Here is a 22037-nt window from a genome sequence, read left to right as displayed (position 1 = left end):
CCCCCATGCAAACTTTTAGGTACTTTGTTGGCTGGTGAATGATGGGAACATCACTAAAGAGGAGAAGAACAATACACTGTGGAAAGTATCATCAGTATAATCCATATAATCAGTCTGATGAATCCAGGACATCGGGAGCTGACTTTGAAGCCATCAATTTATTCAGAGCAGGCTTTTCCAGAGAGAACATTGAAGTTTGAAAGAGACATAGGAGGTGCTGTGAACTGGATTTGACAATTCCCAATTTCAGTGAGTTTTGAGCAAAAGGAAAACCATCCATGGAAGGCTGGGTATCCTTAAAAGCTTTCCGACAATTAAATACCTAAATATTTCTAAGGAATTTCTAAGTGATAAGGACATCTATATCGGTGAAATGTAATCGTTTTTAGTTCAGGTGATCCAAACGCGATGACGAGTAGCTGCGTGCACGAGTGGATGTGAGCCTTGCTTCGGGGACCCGCCCATGCCCACGGGCGCACCTGACATCGAGTCCCGCAGGGCGGCCTGGAGGAGGCTGCCTGCGCGTCTGGCTCACCCCGCACCTTGCATTCCAGAGGAAGGGTCACCTTGGATTTATATTCAGCTTGTTTCTAATGACATGTGTAACTTCTGCAAGTTTCTAAAACACATGAGCTTCATTTTGCGTGTATTTAAAATGTGAATGGTAATACTGATCTCAAGAATCACTGAGAGCATGTACATAGCCCCTGCTCCATGGAGCCTCTCTTCTCTTGTGAAGAAATGCAGGTGGTGCCGCCCACAGCTGGTCTTTAAGTGACAAAAGGACACAGCAGGGAAAGACAGCAGACATAAAAAATGGGCCTTATATTCGTTGTTCAAAAAATTTTCAGGTTTATGTCTTCTTTAAAAACAAACAAAAGACAGAGTGGCTGGGTGGCTCAGTTGTTAAGTGTCCGACTCCTGGTTTCAGCTCCGGTCCTGATCTCAGGGTGGCCGGATCGAGCCCCGCGTTGGGCTCCGCGCAACTGAGGAAAACATGGAAAGATACCGAGGAAAGATAACTAACTGCACAGTGGGGCAAAAGGCCACTTCATAGTGGTTGAGAGCAAGACCATGAGTCAGTGAAAAGGAACAGAAGACATTTTACCAGGTGAAATATGGTAACATTATTTATCTGTATAAGTCTGTCTATGGACAGATTATTTATCTGTCTAAGTCTGTCTTTTCTCATTTGTAAGATGGAGGTACTAATGCACAATTCTTAATGTCATTTTATGGCAAAAATTTACTAAGATAATATTTTCAAATACTGCGCAACTTTAAATTTGTGCACATAGCTATATGTTATCACATTTATATGTACATATATTTACATATGTAGACATACACACACATATATATGAATGCTACATATAATATATCTTTTTCCCCGAGGTGATATAAACATCACATGAAATAAACATGCGTTCTCATAGCAGGCCTATGAATGGAAAGAGAAGGGTTTTCCTTAGAAGCAAAGGCAAGAAGCCCAACTTCTAAATCCAAATTGGGGCATTTTCATTTTTTCTTACCAGTTTTTCTGGTTTACCTATTACTGTAAAGAAGATCATTTTTGCTGCCTCAGGGCTTACGATGATGAAGTTTTGTTCTTCTGTGACGTTGACAAAAATCACAGAATTCTTTTTGATGATCTTTTATGATAATCCAGATCTATTATTATTCCATTTTTATAGTAATCATCTCTGAAGTAAAAGGAAAAAATGCAGTCCTATGAAAAATAATCATGCCTTCAAATTATATAAAAATATTGAAAGCTTTTTAGCTTTCCCAGATGATTCTAGCAAAGGCAAATTCAGCATCTACTCCACACTAAGATAAAGTTGTCTTCTGATGGCAAGCATATGCATTTTTAAAGATCACCTAATTTGTGGGAGAGCATAAAAGCAAACAAGAGTAAATGATCGGGCCCCTAAAATGTTTAGAAGACGGGAATTTATACGTAGCATGCCATCCTCGCCGTGCTCTGAAAACTGCTTCCTAGTCATGGACGGAAGTGATTTTAGTATGTATATTCCAGGCTTCAGATCAATACTGGGTAAATACATGAGCTTTTCTTAGACCTTAATCTTGAACCCTTCAGATCATTCTAACCTGAAAATAAGCCTCTTTAAACTGTAAAGGATCCTACAAAAGGATTTCAGATCAAGCTGGTGGCAGGATGACATGATTAAATCATTGATCTTGCTGAATGGCTGCAGGCCATTAAGGAAGAAGCTACTATTGAATGGAATCAGCAAAACCCTTTAATTACTGATTAAAGATATAAGCAAGTGACAGGGGCTACAATTTTAGCCTTGGGTTTCATCATTCCTGTTCCTTGTAATTGGTAGAGTTCTACCACAAATCTACATTTTAAATGGCTTTTTAGTTAAAAGAAAAAGGAAAGAAAGGCAGAAAGGAAGGCCCTTCAATTTTATATCCATGCTGCATATACATACATGTGCACACATATCATTATATCTATCTGTCTAGCTCCCCCAGAGGCAGAAAAACATGAGCGTGCCGTAAGATACATAAATCAGGGAGAGCTTTAAATGGAATATAGTAAGATAAAAAGAGCAGTTTTCTTTGGATAGGGGGATTATATGTGATTTTTTCATCTTATTTTGTGTGTTTTTCCTTCCATAATGAAGATATATTACTTTTATTATTTGAAGATAAGTAAATTCTATTATATCTTTTGCTACTAACTTCTTCAGACTTTATGCACAGAAATCTCTTAGTGCTAACCACTTTTAAAATAATGTTAACTGATATAATCCTTTCCTTGTTATTGACACGTGTCATGTCATATTATATTAGTAGTTAAAAATGCATCATTCTGTGTAATTCGATGTCAAGATACATGATATTTTCTAATAATTAATAATTGTGGATTTTTCCTGAATTTCTAGTCAGTGCCCCCAACCACCACCACTCTACCAGTATATTTCAACTGAAGCAGAGTGTTTGACATCTATTCAGCAGGTAATAATTGCACCCTAGGTTGTACGAAGGGGATAAAGCGTGAGGTTTTTTGTTATTTTTTTTTTCTTTTTATTTCTTTTTTCTCTTCTCTTCTCTTCCCTTCCCTTCTTTCCTTTTCTTTTTACTGTAGGGGCTTCCGAGGTATGTTTAGCAGCAATCATCTGTCTCTCATGTGTAGGGAAAATAGCTGATGGGACAAGTCTAGAGGCAAGAACACCAGTTAATTAACATTTGATTTTGTTTTACTCAGTGACACATCCATTTCTCTCTCGAGCTGGTGTTTAACCCATATGTCACTAGTTACTTGTTTGTGACTTGTGTCCCTAAGTCTGTTGCAAGCTCCTTAGGAGAAAGGACTGTATTTCTTGCTTCTGGGTCTTCTGTCCCAGCACAGGGCCCAGTGCTTCTTCCTATCTTTTAGGAGAAGCCCAGGAAGTGTTCTTACAGGTGTCACTCAGACTAGTGTAGTCCAGTTCAGACCCAAAGGAGTTAATTGCATGCATTTTCCCCTCCTTCGTCAGGTAATAGAGTAGACATCATTTACAGATTTCTTAACTGTAAGTCACACGTGTAATCCTGGGTAAATCCAATGTGACCAAAGTTAATAGTTTTTGGGTGTGAATTGAACTATCTGGATTGCTATGTTTTCTTAAAGATTTAAAAATTAATTGAGGTTCATTCTGCATTTGGCCAATCATTATCTCTTCTTTGCTACTTTCAGTATTACTTCCCAAGTCTGGTTTGGGAAAGAATGTTTTGCTGTTTTCATAAATCAAAAGAAGGCACATAGTCTCAGTCCCCATGAGACAGAATGATTTGCTTATTGTGAGAAATTTTAATGAAATCACTTCTATAGATATTCAGCTTCTTGTTTTCTTCGTAGGAATGCATTTAAGCTACTGATTCAACTTCTTTAATGTTAAATAATTATTTCTCTACATATTTCATCTCATCCATTTTAAGTTAAATATTTTCTAGGATTTTTCCTATTTCCCTTAAACTTTCAAAATGATTGCCCTAAAGTTTTTTTTATTAAGTTTTTAATTTTAATTCCAGTATAGTTAACACATGGTGTTGTATTAGTTTCACGTGCACAATACAGTGATTCAACAATTCTGTACATTACTCAGCGCTCATCATGAGAAGTGTGCTCTTTAATCCCCATCACCTATTTCCCCCATCCCCCCACCCACCTGCCCTCTGGTAACCATCAGTATATTCTCTGTAGTTAAGAGTCTGTTTCTCAGTTTGTCTCTTTCTCTCTCTCTTTTTTCCCTTTGCTTGTTTGTTTTGTTTCTTAAATTCCATACCTGAGTGAGATCATATGGTATTTGTCTTTCTTTGGCTTGTTTCACTTAGCATGATATTCTCTAGCTCCATCTATGTTGTTGCAAATGGCAAGATTTCATTTTCGCTGTGGCTGAACAGCATTTCATTGTACATACACACCACATCTTTTTTATCCACTCATCAGTCAAGGGATCCTCGGGCTGCTTCCATAGTTTGGCTACTGTAAATAATGCTGTGATAAACATAGGGGTGCATGTATCCTTTGAATTAGTATTTTTGTATCCTTTGGATAAATACTTAGTAGTGTAATTACTGGATCATAGGGTAGTTTTATTTTTAACTTTTTGAGGACCCTCCATACTGTTTTCCAGAGCGGCTGCCCCAGTTTGCATTCCCACCAACAGTGCATGAGGGTCCCCTTTCTCCGCACCCTCACCAACACTTGTTGTTTCTTGTCTTTTTGGTTCTAGCCATTCTGACGGGTGTGAGGTGGTATCTCATGGTGGTTTTGATCTGCATTTCCCTGATGATGAGTGATGCTGAGCATCTTTTCATGTGTCTGTCATCTGTGTGTCTTCATTATTTGCAGACAATATGACACTATATAGAGAAAACCTTAAAGAATCCACCGAAAAAATGACTAGAACTGATAAATGAATTCATTAAGGTTGCAGGATACAAAATCAATGTACAGAAATCAGTGGCATTTTTTATTCTAATAACGCCCTAAACTTTTTGATGGCATTTTCCTATTTTTTTCAAGTTAGCTGGATATGTAGCTGTCTCCTCTCTCACTAGCAATATTATTTGGGCCTTATCTCTTTATTTCCTTGATGAATCATATCAGAGGGTTGTTGATTATTTAAATAAACTTTTAAAAATGTCCAAAGGGTTTTAATACTTTTAGGATTTATAGAAATGTTGCCAGTACAGTACAGAGACTTGCCATATGCCAGTCTCATACATTTGTGACAAATACAAAACTAACATGAGTATTATTAATGAAACTCCAAATATTATTCAAGTTTTACTTTTTTGAATAATGTCTTTTTCATGTCCCAGGATCCCAACCAAGACACCACCTTATATTCGATCACCACTCTGTCTGCCTGCTCTGTTCTGCGACAGTTTCTTAGACTTTGGCTATTTTCCAGATATTGACAGTTTTGAGGCCAAGTATTTTGTAAAAGACTCCTCCATTTGGGTTTACCTGATGTTTTCTGCATGGTCAGCTTGGGTTACAGGTTTGGGGGAAGAATCACACAGAAAAGAGGTCCCTTCTCATCACACTGCCTCAAAGGTCAATGTTATCCACATGGCGTCCTGGGAGATGTTCCCCTTGACCCCCTGGGTGATGGCGAGTTTGCCAGATTTCTTCACCATGAGTCTCTCCTTGTCTCCCCTTCCACACTGGGTTCTTTGAAGCAAGTGACTAAGTGCCCACCCACTGGAGTAGAGGACGGGCCATGAGGTAGGGAAATAAGTCCCACTCCCAGAGGGGTGAATATCCACGTGCGTTATTTGGAATTCTGTATGGAAGACCTGCATCTTCCATAATTACTTACGTATTCAGTCATTTATGTATGTATTTTATACTTCAGGTTATAAACCAGTGCTATGCTATTTACTTCATTTGTCTGATTGTTCTAACTTTGGCCTTTGGGGGCCACCTCCAGTCATCTCCTGTGTGCCTTCAATTTACCCCATACTTTGGTTTTTCTGAGCACGTCTTTCCTTTGAGGGAATATTAGATGATCCAGGTACATTTTTATTTCCCTTGACCCAGGTCTAGAATGAGCTATTTCTCCAAGGAGCCCATGGGGCTTTTATTAGCTCTGTTTTTCTACGTTTAATTAACTTCTGACTTAATTGCTTTGCTTTCAGGGAATGTGCTCTGTACTCGATTGTTCGGTTTTTTATTTTTGAAATTTGTTAATTCTTACTTTATGGCCTAGCATCTGGCAAATTTTTGTAAATGTGTTATGTATGCTCTGGAACAACATTAGATAATTGCTGAGTGCAATATTTTCTGGGTATCTAGTAAATCAAGCTTGTTGATATTTATTTTCTGATTTTATGTATCATTTTAACTTTTGGACGTCCTAACCTATTAACTGAGAGAAAAAGACACATTGAAATCTTACAGTAGGATGCTAGATAGGGTATCTGTGATGTAATTCTACCATATTTTCATTTTTGCTCATTTTTGTTCATTTAAGCCATTTAATGGTACATCCATGAAGCAATATGACATACTAAGCCAGGCCCAGTGCCGAAGGATAGTAGAGGACCCTGGCCATGGGCGAGGAGGTTAAGATCTTCTTCCCACTGGCCACCACCCTGGCCTGCAGGAGAAGGATGAGTCCCACTGCACTGCAACATCACAGCAGGGCAGGACAGGTGCCTGGGCTGAGGGTGAACCAGAGGTCTCAGCAAGTCCCTTGCCAAATGCACCATGGTGCTGCCTTGTTGCTCTGCTCTCAGACATTGTGGGGTACACGCCCAGCCTTCCCATGCCCATGCCCAGTCCGTTTCTAGGGGCAGAAGATAACGGCAGAATGTGAGCATCCCCCACTGCTATGACCCAGGAGGTAGGGGAGGGACCAGGGCTGCAGGGGACAGGTGTGAGGACCTGGGAATATATCCCTGGGAGGTGGGAGAGCAGGACAAGTCATGAGCATGTGTGAGCTGAAGCTCCAGGTCCCTGACATATATATTTTCCACTGTTTCATTGGATTTTGGTTTACGAAAACAATCTCTAATTTAATATTTTTTAAAATTTCATTATTATAACTATTATTTTATGAGTTTCAGGTACACAACGGAGTGATTTGACAACTGTGTACGTTATGAAAGGCTCGCCACGACAAGTGTAGTCCGAACTGCCACTATCCTGCGTTATCACAATACCGTTGACGATATTCCACAATGCTGTACATTTCATCTTTGCAACTTATTTATCTTAAAACTGGAAGTCTGTACCTCCCAGTCCCCTTCACCTATCTCTCCCACCCCCCCCACCCCTTCCCCTCTGGCAGCCACCTCAAATTTAATATTATTAAAAATTTGAAGCTAATACAAAGCACTAAAGCCCCAATGGGGACCTTCTGAGCACAGGGCTCTGTGTGACGGAGCTGACCACGCCCACGAGGCTGGTCCTGCACGTGGCCTTCCTGCTGTAGTTCCTGTTGAATTTTTAAAATTAATTTTATAATGAATCTATCCATACACGTACTTTGTATCTTAACATTTATTCTTGCTTTTTGGTGATTATTAGCCAAATATATCTTTGTTTTTCACTTTTACTAATTTTCGGATAGTTTAAATTGTGTCTCTTGCAAACCATATATAATTTCATTTAGTCATGTTTTTGTTTATGAAATCTGAGGTGTTTTGCAATCGCACTAGAGTTTTCCCCATCTGCACTTGTTTGCTTAATGAACATTTTGCTTCACCCATTTTACTTTGTGTTTTCTACTGTCATGATTTTCCAATACATTTTATCATTGTCTCCCTTTTTACACATGATTGAGTTTTTGAAAACATTATTTCAGTTCTCCTCTCCCTGGGAGAATATAAAGGATCGATTTCTATATATGTTACTCTTCAATTTTAACATGCATATAACCAGTTACAAAGTGCATTCTTAAGCCCATCCTACATAACAAAATAGTTTTAGAATCAGTTATGCTGATTCTTCCCCCCACAGACCCCCTGTCTCTGCACACCTGCTGTTATCACTGGTGGTTCAGTCCCTGCTAGTATTTCTTTCCATTTCTTTCCATTAGCTTATTTTTGTCCATAAAATCCTTTTCTGCAGGCATAACTGAGAATTGGCATCTATTTTCATCTCCTCATTTTGGAGACAAATTGTCCACTATCTTCCAGGTCCTATGAATAGATTGAGGAGTCTAATATAAACCAGATTGGTTTTTCTTGGTGAGAAATCTGTCTTTTCTCTATTTGAAATTTCTCTTTGACTTTTGAGTTCTGTGGTTTCACTATAATTTGTCTAAACATAGTTTTCTCCTTATTCATTCTGTTGGGACCTGTTCTTGCTGTAGCTGTGGTCTGACTGGACTTACACATTTCATTAGCCCTAAACAGTGCTGTTTATCACCTTTTCCAGTGGGGCCGTTCCTCTGTTCTTTGTAGTGTCACCAACTGGGATGTTCGATAGAACGTTTCATACCCTCCCCATAGCTCTTCACTTTTTCTGCAAATTTTCTGACTTCTGTGCCTTAGGGCTACATTCTGGGTCATTTTTGTGCATGTTTTCTGTGAATATGCTTTTTCACTTTGGTTGAATCAGCTGTTTAACAATTGAGTCGTTGAGTCTTATAAGTATTTATGTATGTATGTTACACACACACATATATTTACAGATAGATCTGGAGCATCTAGATCCGTCTCTCCATCCATCTGTAACTCTAGTTATGCTTATACCTCTATCTGTATCTACATTGTACTGGTCATTTTTCAGCTGTCCTCGTATTTAGAATAGTTTTTTTTGTTGCTTCCACAGCTCAACAATTTTTTTAGAAAAATATATACAGGTCTGATATGTCTATACTAGGTAATATTTATTTTATTTTATTTTCACTTGGAAAGAAATTCTTTCCTGAAATAATAATATTCCAGCCTGAATCTCTTCAAAATCTCTATTAATTTGACAAATTCTTTTTTTTATTATGTTCAGTTAGCCACCATATAGTACATCACTAGTTTTTGATGTAGTGTTCAACGAGTCATCAGTTGCCCGTAACACCCAGTGTTCATATTAAGGAGCCCAAAGGTAATGCCTGCATTTCCAGCTGACTTTCATGCACAGTGCTGGCTCCTTTTGTAACGTTTACTGATCTTTGATTGTGGTCTCTCATATTTGGTTGCTTTTAACTTGTGGAAAACCAGAATCTCTAATCTGAGGATATTTTTTCAGGGAGGATGTATGTCTGCTTCTTCTGAGATCTTGGGACACCACTGACGTGGGACCATTCCATCCTGAAACACTGGAAAATGTCGGTGCCATTAGAAATAGTGAATGAGTCTGAAGGGGTGGGAGGATAGGTTTTGTTTGATAGTGAGAAGTGGCCTCCAAGCAGTTTGGAGAGTTCATGTGAGTACAGGGGAAGTCTAGAACTAGGGGAAGATTTCACAATGGCTCCTGTAGAAATATAAACATTGGAGCCCAACGTGGGGATTAGAACATGAAAGGACTGGAAAACCGACCTGTAATTTTAAAGCTCATCCATACGTTTTCAAATGAGGATATTTCATGAAAGGTAACTGAAAGAAGTAAACATTATTTATGATAAAAATATATGTCATCGTCAGTGTGAGTTCAGATACAATGTGTTCAAATGAGTGAGGAGGATGTGGCTTCTAGCTTCTGCTCTGTAGCAGAAAGACTATGTTCAGAGTGACTTCTAGTTGTTCTTTCTTAGGAATAGAGCCCTGCCCTTACTCGGGACGGCAAAGGACGGCAACTCTCCATCTCCCCTGCACACAGGTGCAGTCAAGTGCGTGTAATCAGGGACAGTCATTAGTAAAGGTCCTGCAACATGGGCTGGCTCATCTAGAAAGTGAACTCTCTTATGCTTTCCCCTTTCCTCCTGCCAGAAACTAAGGTCCATGGCTAGACCTATAGTAGTCATCTCTGAACCTCAAAGACAGAAAAGTGATGTCAGAAAAACAAAGACGTCTGGCCTCTGATAACTTCTGGAGCCACCACACCCATCCTCGATGGTCCAATTCTAGAATAACAACCAAGAGTATCCCTGCCTGACACACTATGGGAACTTTATCAAGAAATTTATAACTAAACTAAGATGCAGACGACATGTACCTCACAGAGGTAGGGTGAGATAAGATGACACGTGTGAAAGAATTTGCAAGACTCTGAAATACTAAAAGATGGAATTCATAAGCCAGGAAGCATTCCTCTACTGCTTAAGTTCCACATAAACAGCATCTTGTTCATGTAATGTTAAGGAATTTTAAATCCTCTCTCTATTCAAAATTTGTGTGTTAAACTTGTCATTATTTATGGATTAGGGATGCTAAGTTTCTGTTTCACATTTTGGTGCCAAATGTCCAATTCTGTGGATTAGTAGGAGAAAAAGAAGAAGGAAAATTGATTTCTAAGGCAGCCACTTGATAGAAGCCAACATTTTTGTTCTTGATCCCAATGTTATCTTCTCTGAACTGTTTCCTTGTGAAAGTGCCCTTTGCACTAGTGAGGCAGGGCATCCTCTTGCATCCTGCGTCTTCCCCGATACAGCTGGGATGGCTCCCCAAGTCTTGGGCTCCTGAACCATAACCCCTTCTTGCCTGTCACATGCTTATCCTCTCAGACACAGCTATTCCCCCCTGAAGCGGTCAGTAAAAAGCTTCCATTCGCCATATAATGAGTCATTTCTGAATCCGTAGAAATGGAACAAATTAATCCACGCTGGATTGGCTTCACTGGCTCTTAGTTCCACATCGATAGTCACTCAGCCTCTGTGGAAATAATGGCATAATGGTTGACACAATTCGTGTCAACCATTATGCCATCATTTCTTATATATTCTTATATATTCTAAGCATCCAGCCTTGTGGACGAGGTCACCAGCAAGTGTACATACATCTGTAAAGACTCAAAGAGAGTAAGAGTGATCACACATGTGACATCGCTCGAAAGGAATGTGGAGAATACTCTGAAAATTCTCGGGAAGCAATCACATGAGCTCTGTTGAAGACCCCCTAGAGAAATGCCCTTGACCACCAGCATCAGGGCGGACAGGAATGGTGGAGTGTTAGATTATAATAAGGGTCGTTGAAACAGTTCCATAATTTCATCCAATTATAACTTTTAAAGCAGAGATGATCCTTGTCTGCAATTCTTTATAAGAAAAATCAGCTTCTAACAAGAAGCCTTCCTAAGACCTAAATGAGGAAAAGGCTCTCAAGACTGGAAGGTACAATGTACTTGCATCGAAGGCGCCGGCAACTTGGAAAGAACCGAACACCCCAGGAAAATGATTTTCTTCTAGGGAAAATTTTCAATTAAATTCAACAACTATTTACCATCTCTGTATTCTCTGGAAGGCAAAGTGTACTTAGACGTGGTCCCTGTCCTGGAGGAGACTTTACTGCAGAAAGGCAGGTGAAGACCCAGCCATAGATAATGGCCAAAACCAAAGTGGGTATGAGAAACATTGTGTTTTGGGGCTCGGGGTTTTTCCACTGAGGGAAGTGAGCAGGAAAACACTGGTGAGCAATGGCGTGGAGGCATGGAGGGGAGCACTGAGAGCAGAGGGTGCTCATGAAAACTCTGGTTGCCAAGACGGCAACCCCTGAGATCCTGATGCGGTCACAGGAAGAAAGAGGGAAGGAAGAGACAAGGAGATGAATCTCCATTTCTCCAACTCTCATGGAAACAGAAGCAATTCTTTTAAATTTCATAATATGGAGTCTTTAGATGGTTGTGTGAGAAAATAACTAAAATTATTTGAAAGGCATTAAATTAGACTACAGAGCAGAAGTCAGAGGCTCCCTAAGATTCTTTCAAGGTGACCGTGAGGTCAAAACTGTCTTCACCATAACACTAAGACATTATTCGCTGTTTTAACTTCACTGGCATTCACACTGATGGCGCAAAAGCAGCGTTGAGTAAACTGTAGGTGCCTTACCGTGAATCAGAGCAGCTCCAGAGCATATGGAAATCACTGTGTTCATGGCCACTCCATATTCAGGGGGGCTTTAGTATTTTGGAAAATTTATGTTTGCCACCATGACCCTAACAGCTTCCCATTGCTTAAAGACTTTTAGGATGAATGTGGTGTCTAGATGTTATTTAATGAAATGTGTCAACATTTGGGAGTGCTGCATAACTCAGTGAACCAGTATTTTCCAAATAACCAATGAATGATGCTACAAAATCATGGGAAGTAAATGATCCATTCAAAGTGCAAAATAGATGGAGACAATTTAAGGTAACATATTACAAAATCATAATTGATATGTTCTGGATTCCGCATTGCAAATAAACTTGAAGAGAATTGAATTTTGGTTTGCATTTAAGTAGACTGACTAGTCACAAACATCAGAAAAGCTATTAAAATAGCCCTGTCTTTTCCAACTGCATATTTGTGTGAAAATGAATTTTCTGTATATATTTTAAACAAATGAACACATGATAATGAATTAAATCAATCTCATATATGATTACCAGCTTTTATTTATGAAGCCAGATGTTAAAGAGATTTGCCAACATGGAAAGCAATGTCACTCTTCCTACTGTTTTGTGTTTTTGTTTTTGTTTTTTTTTTTAGTTTGGAAAATAATCATTATTTTTCACAAGAAAGTTTATGTTCATATGTAATGAACATATTGCTACTTTTACATGAATTAACAAATAATTTAACAATTTTATATTTAACTTCTATCTATAAATAAACATAAATAAAAGATTTTTGGTGTCCTCAATAGTTTTTAAGAGTATAAATGAGTCCTGAGACAAAAGTCTTTGGGAATCTCTGATGCACCAAGAAAGTAACTGGAGACAAATATGGAAAGAGATGCTAGCTCAAAATTATAGAATGACACTATAGGGATGACACTGTGAGGAGCTGGCTTTTCATCTGCAGGGCAATGGGTAATCCATGAAGGTCTGGTGACTAAAGAGCAATGACGCTTTCCTAATTTTACTGGACTTAAAATATAGCACTGATTAGAATGCAACAGAAGGCAGGAAGTCCAGGTGAAACAAAGCCTTGCTGGTGGAAACTTATAATAGAAAATAAATGAGTGTCATTTGAGAATTTCCAAGAGTGTGATTTAGTGGCTGATTAGGTATGGAAGGACAAATTGCAAAGCACTGAGATTTAGGGGTAATAATTTGGAGGATCAAGGTGTTCCTGAGACTTCGAAGTACAAAGATACACAGAGAGCAGGGGTTGAGGCTTTAATTTAGGGCATGTTGAATTTTTGCTTCCAGACACTCACAAAGTAGACTGGGGGTGGTGGGGAAGAGGTAGCTCACAGGTGGTTGGAAAAGTTAGAATTCAATCTGAGAACAGTAGCAGGGCTGGGGGTCCATGGTTCAGTCCATCAAGATGGAAGGAGTTGTGCAAGACTTGAGAACAGAACAGGACAGCAACGAAGAGAATAGGCACAGAGATGAGAAGTGGATAGAAGATATTTCCAGTTAGGGGGCCAGAAAAAACAGGAGGAATGAGAGAAAGAATAATCAGAGGCAGGAGAATATAGAAAGTGCCATATCAAAGAAGTCAAGACAGAAAATTGTTGCAAAGGGGAGACTTCGTTGGACTTTTCACTCAAACGTAGCTGATTTTAACTATTGCATTTTTTGTTGTTGTGTCACATTTCTAAGATTTGCGTGGTATTCAGATACTTAATATTCATGTAACTCAGCGTATTCATTGCCTAGGGCTGCTGGAAAAAAACAACGAAACAGAGTGCCTTACAGTCATATAGATCAGATATCTGACATGGAGGTCACTGGGCTAAAACCAAGGTGCCCAATGGGTGCATTGCTCTCTAGAGGCTGCAGGAAGAATCCATTCTCTTGCCTTTTCCAGACTCTAGACGCCACCTGCGTTCCTTGGCTCATGGCTTGCTTCCATCTTCAAAGCCCAGCATAGCCAATTGAATCTTAACATCACATCATTTGTCACTGACCGCACTGTTGCCCTCTTTCACCTGTAAAGACCCTTATTATCACAGCAGACCCACTGGGGTAATCCAGGATAATCTCCTTACTTTAAGGTCTGGCGATTAGCAACCTTAATTCGATCTGCTGTCTTCACCCGCCTTCGTATCTTTGGGGGACTGTGATTCTGCCTACCACACTCGTGTACTTGTTGACTCATTAACTATGTAATAACTATTTATAGAGTCATAAGAAACCAAATCATAAACAGAGTCCTATTGAATTCCTTTCCTTAACTGAAAAAGTGCATAAATTTTAATGCTTTTCATTTGGGAAGGATTTTATTAATAACAAATGCATTTTATAAAATGGCAAAATACTGCCCTACTTAAGTTATATTAATCAAAGCATAGCCAACATCTGGCAAATCATGTCTCTGACAAAAGATTATCTTTGGTAGAGAGAAGTTTCTGGGAAGGTGTTGATGGCCGAAGTCCCCCCAGGGGTAAGAAGAAGATACGCTTTTTGTGCTGTATGATCTATTGTATGGCTGAATGTTATTTTTTTAAACATAAACATATGCAATTTTCATAATAAAGTTGATTTATTCCTTCCTTGATCTAATACAATATGGTTTTCTATTTTACAAAACACTTTTGATATACTGTATGATCTGTTTCCCATAACAAGTTTATGGGTTATTATCATTTGGTGGTGAAAAATTCAAAGTATATTTCAGAGAAGTGAAGTAATTTGCCCAATGTAGCACATCCACTAAATATTAACAATAGAATTTAAACACGTATCTTTTCACTAGAGAGCTTTCTCTTTCCACCTTGCCATTTTATTGTTACAATATGTAATTTGGAGTTAATAGTTAAAGGATAATGTCAAGTCTGTTGATGACTTATTTTATTATATTGCCTGAGAGGCCCTATGGTCATGGAAATTGACTCTATTCACTGGAGGCCCACAATTAAAGCTGATTTCTGGAAACTGTGTATTCCAAGTGGGCCTCCTAGCAGATGCAGACACAAGGGTTTCTGCAGGTTTGCTGGCAGTTTCTATTGTTAGAAGCAGCACAGGTACACCATTCGGAAGAGTAGGAAACAGTAACACATCTCCACCCGCCACCCATCCCTCTGAGAGAAAATATCATTCTGGTAAAAAAGACAGTCCCTCGTAAAGACAGGTGAGAGAGTGTTTGTTCGTGTTATGTCAAATGCAATGTTTGAAAAATGGGTGTTAAGAATAAAGGTCTTACCACTGGGGAGACTCTGAAGCAAACTGAGGGTGGTCTGTTTTGACCTGGGGAGCACCCGTTTGATTGTTTGATGAAAGGATATTAACACAGCCTAAAAACAAGCTTTACAATTCATATTTATTAATTTCTTCATTTATTTCTAATTCCATAAAGGAGTTGAGGGACATAAACAAAATAAGACAAATATATAGGACATCAAAACAAAACAAATTACTCAATGAAGTTCTCAATAACTAATCTGTCCTAAATAACCCACGATGGAGATCCCTTTTCTTCGACTCTAAATGTAATCTACTGGCCACATTAATTCTGTCTCTCCCTCTCTGTTTTTCTTTTTTAACTTGACCAAAACAGCTGCTTTGGTTTTGGAAACAGAACCCTGGGCCATGTCTTATTCACCTTTCACAGTGGAAAACTGGAAGACTCAGCAAGCATAGAAGCTTACAATTTTAAATATAAAGGAACTCCTGGTCAAATTCTCTTTCAAGACTGAAATCATGTCTAATTTAAGCTCTCGATTTCAATATCTTGCCTCCCCAATATACTTATGATGGTCAACATTTGTCTCACTTGGAAAGCCACAGCAATGGGTTGCTGCATCTGCACTCGTTGAGAAAATGCCACGAAGCTACGTGAATGAGCTAGCTCTGCCCCATAATAGGATTGTACACAAAAGTAGGGGTGGAAGATGGGAGCAGTAGAAAGGCCTAAACTGTTTACATTTGACAAAAGGGCATAACTTGACCCCCAGATTTCTGTAAGTTTGTTATTATTTCTCAGTATTTCATTTCTGTGTTACATGAAATAGAAAAGTCATATGAGACATACTAGGAGTCAGCATACTTTTTCTGTAAAGAGTTAAACGTAAGTATTTTAGGTTTTGTGGGCTTCTGTCACAACTACTCAATTCTGCTACGGAAGTGCAAAAACAGCAGAGACAATACATAAATGAATGAATGTACATGTGGCTGCGTGCCAATAAAACCTTATTTCCCAGAACAAGTGCTGGGCCAGATTTGACCCATGGGTTGTAATCTGCTGACCACTGGGTTACAGGCTCAGAACCACAAGCAACCTTACCTTATAATAAAATTTAACAAGAATTCATTCATCTGAAATCATATTGAAAAATGCAAAATAAGAACACTAGCCCTAAGGAGGTTATGTGGTACAGTGGGAGATACGTAGTTTCTGTTCCTAATCTTCAATAAGAAATCTAGAATGCGAATGATTAGCTCTCTAACCTTGGCCAGACTATCTGATCTTCAGATTCTTCATCTGAAAAATAATAATTCAGAAGCATCATTATAAAAAAATCGAGTACTGTTCTATCCACCTCACTAGAAGATAAACCACGTCACTGGGCCTCAATTTCTCATTATATCAATCAGGGCACCAGCAGGACACAAATGACATGCATTGGTCAATGAGTCACTTACTGAAGGTGCGGTTTATAGGAGTAAAGTCAAGGTCAGAAAAACCGACAGGAAAGCGGAAGCATCTCAGGGACTGAATCAGCGGAAGGCATCCGCACTCCTAGACCTGAAGGATAAAGGGAAAGAGCTACTGCAGGAATTCCGGGAGCGGGGAGCAGGGAAATGCTGGAGGCGGCTGCCTGGCATGGCTCCCTTCAGCCTGTGGCCAGACAAGGAGGGAGCTGGGGACATAAACAGCATGACTTCTACATTTGTGTCAGCTGGCAAATGTGGGGGGAGAACATTTTCAATACAGTGTGGGAAAAGAATTGAATCCAGAAATCAGTGTTTAAAATGCTGTTTTGGGGGGGGCTTTGTTGGTCAATGTCATCGAGGTAGAGATGGGGCAGTGGCCCGCACAGAGGGGGGCTCAGCAGCGGACACAGGGAGAATACCCACAGGAAGCAGCACCAGGAGCATATTGTCGGCATCGTCAAAAGACTGGGTGAGCCCAGTGGGGGTGGGGAACAGACGAGGAACAGAAGTCCGTCTGGGAAAGAGCTCTGGGTGCTTCAACATTTCAAGTTCTGCTAGAAAAAGAAAGCAACAGTGAAGACTGAGAAGTGTCCAGTGAAGCAGGGACAGGACGAGGGGAGTTTGGCGTTATCAATTCCCCAGGGAAAAAACTATTTTAATTAGACGAAGAGGGTCACGGGTATTGGGTACCTTTGCAAGGCCACTTAGGGTGAGGGCAGAGTTTTGCCCATTCAATTTCACCTCTCTTATGTAATCTGAGAGGGATAGAAGCCACATCGGAAGATTGACTGACAGGTAGAAATGCAGAGAGAAACATCTAAATATACTGTAGAGAATTTCTTCTGTGAATAAGGAGAATCAAAAATGAATGATGGCTTAGGAGAACAAAGGATTAATTTAAAGGGTGGAATTAATTTTATGGTGATGACAAATGTCCTGTAGAAAGAGAGAATTGATGAGTAGGGAATAAAGATTTTTTTCATTAAAAAAGGGGAAATAAGGGTTAAATAATTATTTGCTTTTAGAAAAGCGGAGAGAAGCACCTTCCTCTGTACCCACCGAGAAGGGTATATATGGTTAGGGGTATGAAGAGGGTTGTGGGCTTTGAGATACTAATAAGAAAAAGGACACTTCTGATTGCTTCTATTTTCCCAGAAAAGGTGTGAGATGATGTCATCAGCTGAGAAGGACTGGAAGAGGTTAGGGGCTGGGGCTTGAGAGCACAGGGGATCTGGCAAAGTTGTGACAGGATCACACTGAAGATGCAGAAAGAGTATTTGCTAAGGAACAGAAAAGAATCCCCCAGACCTGGGGTAGGATAAGCTCCTTTCCTGTTGGCTCTGGGCGCCGCTGCCAGGTGAGACACACTGGGAGGGCTGGGGGAGATGAGGGTGTCTAGGGTGTCCACCGGGAGGGCCAGGGGAGATGGAGGCGTCCACCAAGAGTGTCGGGGGAGATGGGGTGACCACTGGGAGGGCCAAGGGAGATAAGGGTGTCTGCCGGGCGTGGGGAGCGGGGGACATGGGCTGTCTGCCGGGCCTGCAGTGGAGGATGGGACAAAGCCATAAAACCATGGGCGATGATGGGGGAAGGAAACCAATCAAGGGAAACGGGACAGTGGAGGGGTGGGGGCCTTCACAGAGTTCAAACTCTGGTGGACACCTGGAAGGACAGAGGCAGTGGCCAGAGAAAGCATGCTCGCGAGGGAGTTCTGGGGGAGGCACCAGTGTTGGTGATCAGGAGTCTGGGGAGCATGAGCCCCAAAGTGGAGGATGCTTGTTGCTGGAGACTGTGATGAGTGAGTAGAGATGAGGCAGGTTATTTATTATTTATTAACTTACTGAACATCTATTATGTGCAGACACTGTTAGGAAAGAATGGAAATCTTATATTATAGCCCTGTATGCTTTTGTGGGGTGGAGATGTAAGAATTACATCTAAAAGTTTACAAACCAAGTCAAATATTTGACATAAAAAGGGAAATAAAAGTGACAGGGAGGGACCTGACATTTTTTGTGTTCCTTTTCTGTTTCAGGCCCTGCTGGGCTGTGTGGAATTTTTTATCATTATTTACTCTGTTCTGCATGATGGGGAATATTTAGTAATGTGTCTGATGTCTTGAAAGTATTGAGACAGAGAGCCAGAACATTTTTTCAGCACCGGCGTTTCAATTTGATTAAAATTTAAGCAATTTTGAATTTCCCCTCCTGTGTGGCACCTTCAGGGAATTGCATTGTGCCACAGGTGGGACCAATCTTTATGTCACCTGTCACCTACATGCCTCCTTTTCCTTGTCCCACATTTAAGGACAGGGGAGCCAAGACCTATAGAAATCAGGAGAGTTGTCTGGAAATTTCCACTGAGTAAGTGTGTCCTCACCCATCGGTGTCTGAGCACTGCATCCCAGGAGGTGGGCCATGGTCCCCAGCTCCCCACATCCCTGCCAGGCCTCAAGGGCCAGGACCTCAACCAGGAAGTTAGAACGGTGGAAGCGATCATCATTGTCGTGAGGATAGCAAGTACCATCTGAAATATTTTATGTAGGAACATCAGTGGCAAAATCTTCAGGCTGTGAGCAATGATGGTCCTCCTAACTAAACCTCATTCCCAGTAGGACTTTACCTAAAATCATAATTGTTTTCCCTATGCCCGGTTTTTTAAGAAATCCAAACCCTATGTTATATACTGAATGCAAAACTCTCCAAAAGGATCTCTAAAGAAGTTTTATTTTTTTTAATAAAAAATCAATTGGTTAAACTAATACATTTTAACTTATTAAGAGCTGTCAGATGGAAAACTTTTTTGGTGGAAAATCTGAAGTATATCATTTAATGTACCAACTTAATTACAGAGTAGCCTGAAGTTGCCTGTAGCAAAACCTCAATTTTATAAGACTTTGACTATATGCCTAAGTAATAGTGGAATTATAGACAACCTCTAGTTCATTATGTGATAATATGAGGATGTAATGTGAACACAAAGAAAGCTGAGTCAACTATTTCCATCTTAGATTCTAAGAAATGTATTGACATCATAGGCGTGCTAAATATTTTTATTTTTAATTAAATTAAGCAATTTATCTGTTAATTTATCCAGTATATGTGCTTTATCATTTTATACACATACTACACTAAATAAATCTCATCCAGGTACCATTAAATTAAAAATAAAGGCTAGGGCGCCTGGGTGGGCGTTAAGCGTCTGCCTTCAGCTCAGGTCATGGTCCCAGGGTCCTGGGATCGAGTCCCAGGGATCGAGTCCCACATCGGGCTCCCTGCTTGGCAGGAAGCCTGCTTCTCCCTCCCCCACTCCCCCTGCTTGTGTTCCCTCTCTCACTGTGTCTCTCTCTGTCAAATAAATAAATAAAATCTTTTTTTAAAAAAAAATAAATAAATGCTAAAGTATTTATCACAGGTACTCAGTTCAACAGACCATATCTCTGTATGTAAAAAAAAATACTCCTGTAGGAAACTTTTTTCTCTCGTTATACAAACATAGATGTTTGAAATAACTGGTGTTAATAGCTCTACAGAAAAATCCCAGAAATACGTAAACAGGCATATTCAAATACTGATAAGACACTTGCCTGAGACCAAGGATATAGCTATTTCTTGGAGAGCTTTAAAACACCTGGGGAGCACGATGCATGTGTTATCATTCCTCTTATAAAATTACTTGTTAGCTCTCTAAGATATCATGCAATAAAAGATCTCAGATATTCATGTAAAATGAAAGCCTAACTCTGCAGAGCTAAAAGCACTGAGGAGACAGGACTGACAAGACATTTGCAAAATCTTTGGGCGACTTAGAAACTGGAAGACAGAGGACCACAGAGAGAGGAATGTAATTTTATAGGATGAGTTGGTTGTGAAGCAAGTTGGATGTTCTTCTAGTTCAAGACTTGTGTAGAGACACTCCTCATCTTCGTGGGTGACTACCACCCAAGTACCTACTCTGTACCAAGCACTGTGATATATATTGATTATTGATGAGTTCACGACCACAACAACTCTGTACCTTACTGCGTCCCAGTTTTACTGATGAAGAAATTAAGTCCCCAGGCCCAGGTGAAGACAATCCACAGCGAGTGTTTTCCAGAGACAGGACGAGAGCCCGTATTTCCACTATCAACATTGACTGTTCCTCCACCACCCTTCAGTGGAAGTCATATTCCTTCAGGGTCTTCATCAAAATTATGATAATTGCTCAGTAAAAGGTAATGGCTAGAATAAAGGTCTACATTAAAATGTGCTGTGGCTAATGTCAGTACCCTTACTAACTCAGGAGTAGATGGTGGGAAATGAAACCTGCCCCACCAATCCCCCCACACCTTCCCCAAACACAAACAGTGGGTATCTGTGAAGCAGGGAGAGCCTCTTAGACCAGGGACAGTGGAAGACAAGGAACCTCCCATGGCCATGGTGGCAGGCCCTGCCCTGGATGTGGAGAAATCCTTGATTAGGTGCAGATTCTGCTTCCTATGTAGAATTTCTCTATTCTGTTTTCTCTATTGCCCTCCACATCCCTCTCCAGGAGACTCTCTCTTGCTCAGTATCCTTACTGGAATTATCCTAGTGGGTACTGAGTAGAATGCTTTCCCTGGGACAGAACAGGTTTCATAGCTCAGTTCCTGCTGGTGCTAGTTTAGGTGTCCAGATATTGTTTTGATGTTACAACAGTTAGTCACAGGCTTGGGGTTCCATTAGCAAAAAAACAGTAAACATCTGTCGTAACTCCTTTCTATCGGTTCCTGTAGCGACAAACACCTTGAAGTTCTTTGTGAGAGGAGATTCTGCCGCTGGTTTGTTCCATCACTTGCTGGTCCTCCAGGCTCTCTGCCTCAAGTTCATGGTGGCTGGAAACCATCTGGCTTGACTCAGAAAGCCATCCCCCTCTCATGATCTTCCCATTGGGTTGAGTTTTCATGGCCATGGGCATTTTCAGTTTCTCAACACTTTCTTGATCACATTTCCTAACCAGCTCCAGTCAGAGATTTGGCTGGTGAAGATGCTCTGCTCTCCTCAACGCAAGATTTCCAGGTGTGCCTCCAGGCCTGATGTCCAGCCATGGTGGGGGTGTGAGGGAAGGCAAAGGGTGCTGTTTGTCCAGGTGGAGATGGACAAAGTTCTCTTCACACAGCCACACCTCTCTGTAAGGGAAGCTGAAAAGCGTAGTCTAGTCATGTGCCCAAGACAAATGGGAAAAATCAAGTAAACAGCTTATTAGTCTCTGGGAAATCAGCCTGAACTCCACGTCATCCACTTACAATCCAATTCTTCAAAAACTAGCAGATGCTAGTTCTCGAGGACACTTCCTAATATCTAAAGCTTTCCTTTTGTTCTTTGAGAGATGTCTAAATTTGATGTTAGAATTTATATTTCAATGTGAA

The 22037-nt window shown here is 40.2% G+C and overlaps 1 pseudogene; it reads left to right on the top strand.

Moving 5' to 3' along the window:
* The first annotated feature begins 408 nt into the window (after positions 1-408).
* Positions 409-22037, top strand: part of LOC116648206 — a 39882-nt pseudogene continuing 18253 nt past the window's right edge.

The sequence above is a fragment of the Phoca vitulina genome, unplaced genomic scaffold, assembly GCF_004348235.1.
Source record: "Phoca vitulina isolate PV1807 unplaced genomic scaffold, GSC_HSeal_1.0 scaffold42, whole genome shotgun sequence".
Taxonomy (NCBI): Eukaryota; Metazoa; Chordata; class Mammalia; order Carnivora; family Phocidae; genus Phoca; species Phoca vitulina.
This window is presented reverse-complemented; position numbering and strand designations above follow the sequence as displayed.